The 13,438-nt window shown below is 41.3% G+C and overlaps 1 protein-coding gene and 1 long non-coding RNA gene across 3 annotated transcripts in view; one reads left to right on the plus strand and one right to left on the minus strand.

Moving 5' to 3' along the window:
• The window catches only part of KCNJ15 (potassium inwardly rectifying channel subfamily J member 15), a 54,449-nt gene extending 49,605 nt beyond the window's left edge, over nt 1–4,844 (minus strand). Inside the window, exons 1-2 of one of the 2 annotated variants that reach the window (XM_015132902.3) lie at nt 3,614–4,844; nt 3,268–3,407 (exon numbers count right to left, since the gene is read on the minus strand). The gene's annotated coding sequence lies outside the window, so the exon portion shown is untranslated. Of the gene's footprint in view, nt 1–3,187; nt 3,408–3,613 lie in introns of those variants that run through there. The other variant, XM_015132903.3, reaches the window with a different exon arrangement.
• On the plus strand, nt 438–6,503 carry LOC144340125 (uncharacterized). Its single transcript, XR_013415842.1, has 2 exons — nt 438–2,036; nt 4,840–6,503. It is a non-coding gene; the product is annotated as an uncharacterized LOC144340125 (long non-coding RNA).
• The last annotated feature ends 6,935 nt before the right edge of the window (nt 6,504–13,438 follow it).

The following is a 13,438-nucleotide window of genomic DNA, read 5'->3' on the forward strand; positions in this document are numbered from 1 at the left end:
CACAATGCCCATCAAGACAAATGCAGATACACAAACTCCTCATGGAGCTCTGACCTTTCCCTTGTGAGAACAGCACAGGTGTTTCTGACTGAAATTCTCCCTGGGAATGTGACAGAATTCACTATGTGTATTCCAGCTGCATTACGATGAGTGGAGATCCCCCTACTATCATCTGAATTAATCCAGAGATGTGTTCCAGAGGCTATACTTGTCAAGTTCAACTTTCTTGCCTGTCTTTTTATCAGAAATATCTGTTCTCTCATTTTTCTTCTTTCATTTCAACAGAGTAATATTTAGCAAAGAAAACTTCTTAAATGGAGAATCGAGGACATAGAGGGAGAGAAACTAAGTTATAAATAAAGGTTCCAAGAAAGAATTTGCATTTCCTAAATGTTTATAAACCCTTATTTATAAATTATAACTTAGTTTCTCTCCCTCTCTGCCCTTAGTTCTCCTTTTAAAGGTGGGAGCAGGCTCCCTGTGTTCCTTTGGGGAAGATTTAGCACTTCTTAGATTGCTTGTCTCTGGAGCTACTACTGGGTCACACTGCTCCTTCACCTGTCTGCAAAACTGGCACCAGGAAGTTACCTGAGCCAGGTGTGTTGGGTCAGACCTGTCTCCCTCCAGGGCACTGCATCCTTGAGGGGCACAGAGTAAGGCCCACCCTTGGTTCACTTTGTTCTAGATCCAGACCTGCCCGGCCTTATCCCACCATCAACTGCACCAGAAGTCCCACTTCCGAGGTGGCTTTTATGAGATAAAGGTAAAGGACAGAAAAGAGAGAAGACAGACAATAACCTCTGACTGACTTGCCTCTTGTATTTGCCCATGAATAAGCAACAAACTCATCTTTGCGGATATAAAAGTTAATATTAACTCATGTAATAGCTTTCTGACAATTTTCAGTGTGAGATTGAAAGAATTAAAGAATTAAAACAACACATTTAGAGATGCACGATTTAATCTGGGGTGCAATGGTTGAATTGTTGCAGGGAAAAAAAATAACGATAACTGTATGACTTACATATTAAAGACTGAAGAAAATGATTAGGGAGGTATATATGCCCTCAACACGCATTCCCAAGGACCAGTCATTTACAGCTTTGTCATGCTTACAGCTCAGTCTCTGGACTGTTAGGTTGGCTCTAAGACTGACGCATCCACCATGCAACTACATTTCATAAGCAACCCTGAACTCTGAGGTAAAGTATGCAAAAAAGTTCGTGGGTTGCTTCGAGTCTCTAAACAGATGAGAGGAGATTGGACAGGAAATGATATTTCAAGGATTTGGCATGTACTGATTAAATCCAAATAACTTTGCCTCTCTATTCCATGTCTAAAGTCACATATTGGTGGGTTTTCTTGTACCGAGTATGTCATTGTTATTCAGGTATATAATTGCGCACACCACACACACACACACACACACACACGCCCCAAGAAAGCACAGCCCTTTCGAGATTTCCTCGATGCAGAAGCAGAGTGAGGTTGTGCTGAGCCTTGTGGGAAAGAGCCCGGAGACCTGCTTTTGTTGGCTTCTCAGGTTTGCTGGCATATGCAGCCTGGGGTCTTGCTCTCTTTCCCCCCAAAACACTGGCTGTCTGCACTGGTGAGAAGTGTGAGGAGAGGAAATTGGGGAAACAAGACTTTCTGTAAAATGACCACAACTGTTAGTGGGAGGAAGGAGTGGAAAGATGGAGAGGGGACGTTTATAGAAAAATGTGTTTTCCTTAAGCAACCAGAATCACAAAGTTCAACTAAGGCAATTTCTCTAAAATCCCCAGACTATTTATACGTTTATTTAATTCAGTGAAGAAAAGTCTGTTCCGTTATTTGATGAGCGTTTCTGACATGCTGCTACCGACAATTTGGTTAAACTCTTCTACTCTTCAGTATTTTGGGAAGACTTGCCTTGTTACCTCTGGGTGGATGGTCATTTATTATATTAACAGTTAGAGAAAGAGAAAAACTGCTAAAAAGTAAAATCCTAGAAGGTATGGAAAGAAAGAACAGCGCCCGGGGAAGCTGTGTGTGAGGTAAGTGCTTACTTACTTAATTACTCGGCTGGAAGTGTCTCTGATACTGTATTTAGTTTTCACAAAATGATGGTATTTAAAAATGTATTATACCTTTATGGGACACTTTTCTTTTGATTTTTAGGACAATTTTAAATAGGACAGAATTTGTCACCTAAGGCTATTACTACTGATTGTTTCATATTTGTTTAAACATTCATGAGAGGACAAAATAAGATAGGATTGGGGATAACAGTTGATCATGCATGAGTGTGAGTGTGTGTGTGTGATCCTGAGGTTGCAAAAAAAATGGATATTAAGAATCACTTGGATTTTTTTTTCAAAATCCCTCTTACAGGTTAAAGGGAAAAAGATTAAGATATGTTCAGATAAAAATAAATCTAAACATTTGAATTAATGGTACACATTTTTGGTCTTTAGTTTTCCACAGTTAAATATTACATTCGTTGTAAGTTTTCTAACCTGTGGGTTAAAGAAATTATGAGGTCAATAAACCTCTATTGAACAATAAATTCTTATTTCCTTCAAGCGACTAAATGCGGAAGTACAGAGGAGACAAACGTTGGCGTTACAGGAGCAACGTGGAAATTTCACCCAGTATAACATTTATTAGCTGAGGATAGTCTAAACTCTCACGAAATTACACACAGATTAAAAAACAGATCAATCATGGGTCGTGAACACAGTTCATAATGTTTCCAAAGTCAGGACTGTTTACATTCCATACACCTACCACAGAAAACTTACATAACTTTTCTTATAAGGATAGGTAACAGATTTTAAAATATTCCAGCGAGGTTTCGCCTTACGGCAATCCAAACTGATTTCCCCACTGACAAAGGAAAGTAACTGCTTCAGAATTAGCCAAAGAACTATGCAATCGCTGAAAATCAATAACAAACTTGCTCTGACAGACCCTTGCAAAGGGAAGTCGGAGTAATTCTCCCGCGAGCTAGACCCCCGTAGACCCACAGCAAACAAGACAACATCTGGATATTGTTTCACGAGCAAGAATAAAACACTTTTTTTGTCCCATCATTAAGTAAAATCCCATTTTCCACATGCAAACAGCACTTGTAAATTCCCCCAGATAAGCACGGGCGTCTTGAATGATTTAAATAAGTTTTAAAAGAATCAAATGTTTTCATTACCTTTAGAAGTAAAGTTTTTCAAAACTACCTCCAGCATGCCACACGCCCCAGAGTTGACATAAGCACCGTGTACCTCTTACCTGCAAAGACGGAAGAGTGCAGACTCCTGGCTGGATGGGGAGTTATGTCAAGTCACAGAAATGCTCAGTCCAGACAGGTTGCCTTGGGAAAGATAGGTGTTTAGGGTTCCTCAAAATGAAGAAAACTCTCTCACTGTTCACTGTCAGTCAAAAACAAGTTGGTACAAGTTTAAGTAAGAATTACCTGGAGGAACTAAAGAGAGAAAGAAAGAGATTGGGAGACATTGGGCAGAGGAGGGAGGGACAGGGAAGGAGGGAGGGAGGGAGGAAAGGAGAGAAAGTGAGAGACAGACAGAGAGAGAGAGTGGGGGAGAAAGAGAGAGAGAAGGAATCTGAGAAAGGAGACCATGATGTCAGCATGTCTTAAGGTCTTCAGGAAATCTGCAGACCAGCACAGGATTCTAGTGGGCATCCAGTCCAGGCTCTCCAAACACCTGTGCGAAAGAAAACTGATGCCTTTTTAAAGAATGCCAGTTAATCTTTGAAGAAACTTGGGCCATTCTTATCAAACCTTTTTAAGGTCCCTTTGGCTAAGTAAACTATAAATAAATAACCAGATTACCTTTTCTAACAATCTCTCCTTTATCCCATGTTTTCTTTTTCTCTTTCCTCTCTCCTCCCCAAATGAATATTAACAAAACCTCTTGCCTCCTGGGGGAATCAGAACGAACCCATATAGACTATACCTATATTAAACATACTTAAGCAAAGTGCCACAGAGGGAAACTCATGTTTTTAGCTCAACCCCCTTATTGAGCTGATTTTTCTTCCATCACCCCTATTTTCCCTGATAAATATATATTTTATATATGTGTGTGTGTGTGTGTGTGTGTGTGTGTGTGTATGAAGAAGTTGAATAGACACGGGCAAAATTGGGTTCTTCTGGATCATGGAAATTGGGCTTGGGGATATGTGTTGGAATCTGGGTTCCAGCATTCTTGCATAGTCTGGCATCTTTATGAGAAATGGTCAGAACTGCATCCTTGAAGCAGGCTTCTAATGGAAGATCTCCAGAAGCAGAAGCAGGAAGCTTCCTTCGGGAATGGGGTTATATGTCCATCCTACGCAAAGTGACTCTTGCAGCCACCACATCAAGGGAGGCCAGCCCAAGGCTCATGTGCTCTCCTGGCCTTCTCATGGCCAGAGTGCATGGGGACCGTGTTCAATCCTAAGAGATGGAATGGATTTTTCATAAGTACTTCACCTAGAGAGAGCCCTCTACACTGGTCCAAAGGCAATGCCAAGAGACACAAAGGGTTTCTTTCCCATGGGAGACAATGATACACCCACACGTCCCCTGCCCAGGCACCTCGGTGGGGCCAGGCCACTGCATCTGGTTTGACATAGAGCAGACAGGGTGAGGAACGCCTTGCTTCTGTTGGAAATGAATGATACTTCCTCTCACCAGAGTACTGGGCTCCGCAATTCACCCCAAGTGCAGCTGCTGCTGCTGCTCTGGGTGCTTGAACTAAATGGGAGCTGGAAGGGATGGGGTGTCATTCTGCCTTTAGGAAGGAAGGGTTGAGACCTCCTCATTTTCTCCCCCTAATCATTCCATTTCTGTTTTCCCAGTGGAGATGGTATGCCTCAGTCTCCTCTTTTGCCCTTTCCCTGGAAGCAAGAGACTCCTTTTCAGCCTGGGAGCTTAAATGGTGACCCTGGAAAGCAGACACTGGGCTCCCAGGGGTTTAGGGCAGGAGGATAAAGAAGCCACACAAGATTTGGACTTCTTAAAGCTGGTGCAGCTTTACTCCAGCAGTCTAGAATCAGTTCTCCCGCGAGGATATGCTAAAAGTCTCATAGAAAATGGTTAAGCACAGAGGTGAAGAACGATGAAAGAGGGAAAACTGAGAAGTAAAGGATCTGAGTATATACCAGCTGCTCAGGTGGGATGATTTGCAGGGGCTGTTTCCTCGGCCTGGAATGGTCCCCTCTGGCCTTCATTCACCGAGCTGACTCATTGTTCAGGTCCTAGCCTGAATGGCACCTCCTGTGGGAAGTCCTTACCTGATCTGGTCCCGATCCAACTCCGTGCCCCAAGACTCCCTTTTGTTGTGTATCTCACTTACCACTGCCTGAAGCGGCCCTGAAGCTTTTCCGTTTACCATCTGTGTTCCAGTCTAGAGCTCAATGGTACCTGTCTCGTTCACCAAACATCTTTCCAGCAATATCTGGCACATCATAGTCCCTCAAAAAATATGCGTATTTGTCAAGTGGGTTGATAAAAGATTACATATGGAAGATATGATTTGTTACCATGGAACTTTAGCTATCTCCTTATATTTAATCTGTATTTCCAGCCTCAGCTTTACTTAATAAACTAACATTTGAACACCTTTTTTCAATTTGTAAAACACTGCCAGAAATGTTGTTAATTCCATGCTCAGACCAAAATGTAGGCTTGATTAGTTGTATTTTAAGGGCAAGGAGATGGAAGCCAAAGAATGTAAGTGATTTGTGCAAAGTCACACAGCTACAGAGCTGTTTTGAGCTCTTTCCATGCATTTTTCATCATCATACATTTTTCTTAAATTCTTATATTTTGAGCATACATACGCATGCGTAGCTTCTTCTCAGCATTGAGTTACACACTGCATGGATTATAACCATAGTTTAATACTCCTGGAAGTTTTAGTTCTTGCAGGACCATAAGCAGTAGAGCAGATACTCATAACAATCTTAAAGATGATGGAAGGAGAAAATGAGTCCAGAGTAGTATAAATACATTTTAAAGTTTAAATGCTAAGACAATGTTCTTGATTTTGGTGATGTTTACCTGTTTTTGTTACTTTTCATTTGGTGATATGTCAACAATTAGATTTTGAGTCTGCAGATCTGACAGTTTACCAAAGGAGATGAGACATTATAAATGTATGACTGCAGGGTTGAGCGGTGAGTGGGGAAATTCTAAAATGTGGGTCTATGTGACTTCTGTCATAAAGGCCAGGCTTTGTTTAGCATGCTTTAACAACTGAATGATCTAAGTATTTCTGGAAATTTCTGAAGCTGACTAAGGGAAATATGACAAACTGTTAATCCTGACAAAATAATATTTTCTACCATCCAATCGCTCTCTCATCCAATGAGTAAAATCTGTTTCACAATCTGGTTCTAAGGAGTAGAGCGGGAAATCGACTGTATAAGATTACATGAAATAACATAGCTAATCATTTCACAATTGAACATGGTTAATTTTACTGACCTTTTAGCCGAAAATAAAAACAAATATAAATGACTGTTCAGCAAATTGTGTTTCTTTCTTTCCGCTCCCCCACCCCCATCTCCACAGTTAACTGAAAGAAATACTCTTACATGTGTCAAATTTGCATAGAAAATACATAGAAGTCTAAATCTTTCTACAAAGATCTGAAAAGACATCCGAATACCGGGCAGAAGAGTTCATAAGAACCAACTTTTTCAAGAGAACTGTTTCCCAAGAATAATTTCCAAAAAAGAAAAAAAAATTGCTATAATGTTTCCAATCCTCATCTTGGCTTGAATCAAGACATAAAAAACCTTAAACTGTGATGAGAGGGAAAAAAATATTTTTACCTTGGAATAAATTCTATTTAAGTTGGGTTAGATATGGAGCTATTTATGGAAGCTTACAATAGTTCTTAAAACTTCATCAGACTCTCCTGTGAATCTAGCAGCTTAAAGAGCCCTCCACAGGTGCAGCATGATATGGCCAGCTGTCTCCAGTTTGTTCTCACCATCCTTATCCTGGAGGTATTGAAAATGATCCCTTGAAATATAGGTGAGTCTTGAAGAATAACGTGTACCCATTGCCAGACCTCACAGGCCAGAAGTGAGGACCTACTTGCCTTTGGGTCTTTCTAGCAAGAAGCTTGCCCTAGGAAGCCACAAAATTAAAATCTTGTCTGGGGTTAGATTATATGGAAGTAGACGTTGAAACAAAAATGCACACGCAATTTGTTAAAGTAGTACTCCCAGGAGGAACCCAAAGTGGTGTGGGGAAAGCAAGTCAGCAAGGGAAGAAGCCAGGGTACAATTTTAGGACAAGGACAAGACCCAGTCCCTGCCTAATCCTGGGGAGGGAGTTCTGGAGTGAAAATAGCATCCTTGGTAAGAGAGCTGGGCTTCCGTGATGCTGCCCATCAGTCTTTGACTGAGAGTAGAAAGGAAACATGCAATTTCCCAAGGGCTCTGGCTTCCTGCATCTGCAACGGAAGTGGAAGCGGCTCCCATAGCCCAAGGGCAATTTTATGAAGATGGTGGTAGGGGCAGCAGGCTGTTAAAATTAATACACACACAGAAGCACAGGAATGGGCTCTCAGAAGCAATGCAGAACATTCACAGGGCTTGGGCCAGACTCCCAGCAGCACTGGCTACGATGGCTAATCCTGTGAGTGCTGGAATGTTTTCCAATCCATGGTGCGGGTGCTGTCACTACCCCTAACCATCGCTCCCCACTCCCTCAATATTCCCATCCTCCTCCACTCTGTCAGTTTCCCAATTGTGATTGGGAAATCGTGAATTTCAGCACTAAAATGTGGAATTCCATTTAAGATGCACGAGATTTTATTATGCATATGGTCTTTTCCTCAAAATGCCAGGAGAATCCTAGCAGGGCTTTCTTGTTACTAATAGAAACTTTTGTTATTGGTATCATGTCAATTTAGTTTGATTAGTAACTAAATCAGATGCCTTCTCTTTGCTGAGTTCCAAAGACCCTCCAGTTCCTAAACTGGAGTAAATTGTATAGTTCAGCAGAAAGATGGACAAATAGCTAACCATGATATAGTGTGATAAGTATTATAGGACCATAATATTCTAGAAGCCCACAGGAAGGGGAATTGACTCTACCTGGGAGTTTGAAGGTAGCCTTCCAGGGGTGGGAACAATTGAGTGCAGGCCACAAGATTTCCATAGGTGGAGACAAAGTAGGGTTGTTGACATTCCAGGAAAAATGAAGAGCAAATAATTAAAGATTATTTAAGTAAAGATTAAAAGAACCAAGTGATCTGACCTCTGGGACAGCTTAGCAATGTAACTCTAGCCTTAGCCTCATGGAGTCTAGACAGCCAGAAATCACAAGAAAAATGGCTTTGGTTATAGAATCGCCTGTCTCCCCTTGTCCCTTAGCTTTCCCTTGGGAGAAGCAAATGGGGCTGAAAGCAACCTCCAGCCTTCCACTGGAGGCTTCCCCATCTTCCCACCACCCACCGTCCTCAACACAAAGCGTTCCTCCTCAGGAAGACATGGAAATTATTTTACCGAAGTTCTCCTTAAACAAGATGGTTCAAAAATTATCCAAAAGTGCAAAACTTACTTAATAAAAATGTTACCTTCAAGTCATCCCTGTGTAAGGTGACCAACGATCCTGGTTTTCCACTGACTGCCCTGGTTTTAACACTTAAAGTCCCGCATCCTAAGAAATCCCCTACTCGCTGGCAAATTGCGATGCTGGGTCACCCTATTCCTCTGTGTGTCCTCAGCTCTTTTGAAGTCGGCTGTTAAATGTAATAAAAAATAATTGGAAAATGAAAGCATTAATACAGGCCTGATATCCTAATTTGTTAGCACTGAGTGCACACGTGCCTCGGCATCTGTAAAATCTAACTTTGTCAGGTGGGAATGTATATACTTAAAAGTTGGGTGCATGAAGTGCCCACCTCGCTCTATAGGGGCTCCGTATGGAAGTGTCCTTTAAACTTCTACTGGAGTTAGTTGGTGATTCTAGGTCCCTATCAGCAGCATGGCTTCAGAATTGAGAAACTGTGAAGCAACCCTGAGATGAACCCAAGGGTGATCCGGTTTCCTCTTGCCTTATTCAAATTGAACTTTATTCCTTTACTGTTGTTGGTGCAACCTTACACCACATATTAAATACACACCGTTTGTGCCTGGTTCACCTCAGACAGGCTTTTACCAAGTGAACTATTTTGTGGCAATTCCCATCAAAGAAGGGATATGATAATGACTGTTTGCCACCGTTGACAGTGTGGGCTGGCAAATAGAAAAGCAGTATCTGCTAAGTATAGTTACCTTCTCCAGCCCACTGCAACCAGAGAAATCCTGCCTTGCTTTGAAAGCCTCACTGGATCATTCATCAGGCAATGTGTGGCGTGCTGGCTTGTATTACCCCCACCTCTTCTATTGTTGTCTTATTGTGGTTTAACTCTGCATCAAGTGTACAGAGAGCCTCCTAGGCCAGACGGTGAGGTATGTGTGCCGTGGACCCTATCTCTACCAGATGGCCAGACACATTGTCTTACATACAACAGATTGACTTTGAACCCAACCCTCCAAGACCCACTTTACAATATTTGAAATAGAATATTACAGAAAATGTGATTATCACCCTGAATAATTTCAAAGATCAATTGGGGAAAACAAAAGTAGTGATTCATTCTACATTTCCTTCCATTTTCATATTTTAGCAATTGGTGCTTGATTGATGATCAATCACACATTCCAGCTTTAAAAACAAATCACCGAGCCAATGGAATATCTGCCCTTCAAGTTGACAATATCAATGGACAGGCCAGGTGTTTGATTCTACCTGCTGGATTCAGGCATGTCCTTCATCACCAAGTTCCATCAAACTGTCTGAAGAATGTGAACCTCCAGATCTCTCCTGTCCTGATATTTCTTGCTATGACATTTCAATTCCTGAGCATAGATCAGGCCTCTTTCACCCTTTTCCAAGTTTAGTTCTTGGCCTCTGGAAGAGCTAGCTGGGTGCACACTGCATGTTTTATGGCCCTTTATTTGCTCCAGCATGTAGTGATATTATTAGGCTACAATGTCCTCATTTGTAACATCCTGAACCACTTCCCTATCAATCCATATAGTTTATCCCTCTAATATCCACACAGAAGAATGTCATTCAAACCCTAATTCTGCACCAATACCCCTCTTTCTACCTGGCATCAATGCAAGAGGGCCTAGGAGAAGTCCCAGGTCTCATCTTTGGTATTTATTATTAGCAGGAGAACTGGGTAAACAACTAGGTTTTTCACTTTGGAAGGTTTCCCTTTGCAAAATTGTACCCTTTTGCCAAATATTCTAGTTATTGTGGAAAAACTGAGCAATGCAAATTGGCTAAGTTATGTAAAGTGAAAGATCTCAGCCGAGTTGTCATAAAAATCTAAGAGACTTCACACTGAAGGACTAGCAGGAGTATAGAAAGAGGGTGTTGTGAACTCAAACTCTCGACTACTAAATCTCACCTATTCCTTATCAGCCCTAGCAAGGCACAGGGGCTAATTCAACAAACATTTCCTAGAGAAGCCACAGCAAATATATTAAGCTAAAAATGAATTCGAAGAGAAAGTTGTCCAAGATCATCTTATTCTATCATCGCGCTTCAGCTTATCAAATGCGCACGTAGAGATGACAGAGACTCCAGCTGAAAAAGAGATGATAAAGAGTGCCTAATAACAGGGTACTGGTTTTTCTTATTTTTCTTCTCCTTGACTGTCTGACCTGAAGAATAAAAGCTAGAGAATTATGACTGAGCCAAGGTCAGGCTTCAGTTTCCTCAGTGTTTGATCACACCTATATGGACTAGACATGCAGCGACTGTATTTTCTTTCCTTCTTCATTAAGAAAAATTCCTGGAGTTGTTTCACCCCCATGGATTTATTCCTGATCACATGCTGGAGAATATTTCCTGTCTGTCATTCATTCGGTTCCACTGGCTTTGGTTTGCCCTTGTGGTTACCCTAACTCAGAGTGAAAGTTATGACTGAAAACTCACCTCTGCTCACTTCCCTTCTGAAATCTGTGTGTACTTAGTAGGCAGCAGTAAATCTAAAGGTGCAGCCTTACCATGTATCAATCAGTAAATAACATGTATCACCTAGTACACACATCAGAAAGAATACTTGGGTTATCAATTTAAACAATCATTGCAATCTCTTGGGCAAACGTCATTATGTTTTGTTTTTCAAATTGCTTAGTTTTTCAAATTGGTATGTCTTATCTTGCCAGTCAAATCTCATTTTACACTGTGGACACCAACAGCAAAATTGAACTGAAGTTGTAATTCTTGCCTTGGGACACTGAATTGTTACATTCTTTCTTCCTGGCAAGGAGTAAAGTCCATGGGGGTGTGAGGGAGAAAAGTAGGTTTAGTCTTAGCTGTGGATTCAAATTCTAGAGCTGCTACTTACTAATTCAATGACCTGAGGCAAGCGGATTGACTTATCTGAGATGGTTTTGCACCAGTGAACTGAGAAAAACAGTTTACCTCCCAGGGTCCTTACACAGTTTGGAGAAGGGAGGAACACACATTCACCACGTGTGTTCTGTCAGAAGACATCAGGGAATGAAGTTCCATGGTGAGGGGCCAAGGTGGCCCACATCAAGGTCCTCTTCCTGATGGTTGCACTCCGACAGGGAGCTTCCTCTGTTTTACCTGAAAACTCACCTCTAGGAAGGATCATGTGCAAAGTCATCTTATAATACGGGAGTTCTCATCTCCTCTCATGTTTGAATTGTGGGACACACAAGCCATGCACTTCAGTTCCTTCAAGATCTGGTGTTTTCACTAGAACGTATGCAGAGATCCTGAGCTGCCTTAAAATATCTTAAACAATTTGCGTGCCCTCGAAGTGCTGCTGCACCTCCCAGGGAGAGCAATGTAGGCACTAGGCTTTTCTGAATCTTATTCTAGTTATTTTATTGTCCAACCACTTGAGTAGTCAAATAGTTTAGATTACTTGAATAAATATAATTTAATTAGTTTGTTCCTAGGAAACCAAGTTTTATCAGGCCAGTTTTCCTGAAGTGCCTTGCATCGTACTGATAAGCTATAAGGTTTGTGCCACTTAGTTAACTTTCTTGGCTTTTATAGGATGTATGTATTCCCAGCAATCAAGTGTGAGAATCTATCTCCTATCTTGGTTACAGAACTTAACGAAATATTTGTCGCTGCTCGGTTACCCCTTCTGTTATTCATTTGTTGATGAAGTGCTTACACCACCTGACACTGAATCGAGTACCAGATATAATTTCTGTGCTGCTGTGTGAAGGTGCAAAGATATGTCTGCTATTTGCTGTTCCTTGTGATGTGGTGTGCTCTTACTATCAATAAGTTTATTGCTGGTAGAAATGCACCTGGATGGGGTGAACATAGCTCAAGTTTGGAAACAATAACACTTGTCAGTTCACTGAGTCCTAGAGATAGAATTTTAGTTCAGTTAACAGGGAAGCCCATGCCAGCAAGGTACTTTCTAGTGTTTGTTTGGTGTTGGATTTCTTCCTCAGATTGCAGTGAGTGGGGTGAGGTTGGGAGGCACAGGTGATGGGAAGCTTCTTTCATAGTTGCACACTGGACCATGTGAATGTTTATGGGGAACATGTGAGAACACAGAACCTAGGCACAAGCTGAAATAAAAATAACAATACTAATGCCAATCTTCCATCATAAGGCTAACCTTACATGTGGCCATGAAGAACATATGGGCATACAGAGTAACAGAGAATTCTATTAACTTCAGCATTTTATTTAATCAGTCAATCCATCTACCTATATATCCATTCATCTATCTATCTACCTATGCATGCATGCATGCATTCATCCATCCATCCATCTATCCATCCCTCCATCTACCTATGCATCTATCATCCATCCATTTATCCATCCATCCATTTATTCATCTATCCATTTATCCATACATCCATTTATCCATCCATCCATCTACCTATGGATCCATCCATCCACCCATCCATCCATCCGTTTATTCATACATCCATTTATTCATCCATCCATCCATCCATTCATCCATCCATCCATCCATCCATCCATCCATCCATCCATCCATCCATGTATCCATCCATCCATCCATCCATCCATCCATCCATCCATCCATCCATTCATCCATCCATCCATCCATCCATCCATCCATCCATCCATCCATCCATCCACCTATGCATGCATGCATCCATCCATCCATCCATATACCTATGCATCCATGCATCTATCCATCCATCCATCCATCCATCCATCCATCCATCCACTTATACATCCATCCATCCTTCACTTTTTACTTTTATTAAATGACTTTGCCTCTCTCTTAAAATTCAAGCTCAGTGTAACTTCTAACTTTGAAAGTTTCCTGTCATAAGAGCTAAGTTCAAGTGTGGTTCTCAATATGCATTTATTCTATTATGAACAGTAAATCACTGATGTTAAATTTGC

This window comes from Macaca mulatta, chromosome 3 (genome assembly GCF_049350105.2).
Source record: "Macaca mulatta isolate MMU2019108-1 chromosome 3, T2T-MMU8v2.0, whole genome shotgun sequence".
NCBI lineage: Eukaryota > Metazoa > Chordata > Mammalia > Primates > Cercopithecidae > Macaca > Macaca mulatta.